The sequence below is a fragment of the Nothoprocta perdicaria genome, unplaced genomic scaffold (assembly GCF_003342845.1).
Source record: "Nothoprocta perdicaria isolate Ctin4 unplaced genomic scaffold, notPer1 scaffold_17, whole genome shotgun sequence".
Lineage (NCBI taxonomy): Eukaryota > Metazoa > Chordata > Aves > Tinamiformes > Tinamidae > Nothoprocta > Nothoprocta perdicaria.
The window spans coordinates 4800103-4801087 of NW_020454871.1; positions in this window are offsets into that span (position 1 = coordinate 4800103).

Consider the following 985-nt stretch of genomic DNA (forward strand, 5'->3'; position numbering starts at 1 on the left):
TTTGGCAGGACCTCGTGCGATCGCGTTATAAAAAGATACCTCAATTTAGCAACCCAGGAGCAGGCGGAGTCGGGAGGAGAGAAGAAAATGTTCATTGAACCTTGGCTTGAATGGGCACCGCACGAAAATGTAAAATTACAAAAATACATATATCCCCGAAGCAACCAAACAAACCAAGTGCCTCTTTCAGCGCTTCTATCGCGATTCCCAGTTAAAGGCAATCATTTGCTCTCGTTCAGTTTAAATTCCGTTCCTTTTTTTTTTTTTTTTTTTTTTTTTTTTTTCCCTTTTCCGGGATCTTTGGAGCATTTTCTCCCCGGCGAGGGCCAATTGGCGGCTCGGAGCCGCGCAAGTGAATACTACTCCATACAAGCAGCACTGACCGCGACATTTCACTTCCCCTCAAGTTTTCAAAGCCAGGAACGAGCTATTTCCCGGTACCTTCGCCCGTTCCCCGATAGCTTTAAAGGCGTCCACGATTATTTTAAAAACTCTTCCGAGAGCTATAGTAAATTGCGTTTACTTGTAGCTACAAAGGAGAAAGTTAAGCATTTGTCCCTGCTGTTGTATAGGCAGCCAGTTGTTTTAATTAAAGGGTGGGGATCCGTGATATATACACCAGATAAAAGCAAATGCACAGAATAAACTAATTAAAACATTGTGTTTGGAACACATTTTATTTCTTTTTTTGATCTTAGTTGTGTTTTAAAGAAATGTCAGCGCACTATAAAGCAACCTTATTTCCCTTATAGTGTGCGGCGCTTTTCAAAGGCTAGTGTGATATATTTTAGAAAAGAAATCCCGCTGTGAGAGCTTGCGTGTCTTCTCTTTACCAAACTAAGCTCTTGTCAGTCATGCCGGGCCATATCCAATCACCGAGCCCGGTTTCGGGAAGCGGCTCATCCCGCTGTGCTTTTATATATCCCGCCGCCGCCGCCGCCGCTTTGGATGCGCCTTCGGCCCCGCTCCCGGCCCCGGCTCCCCG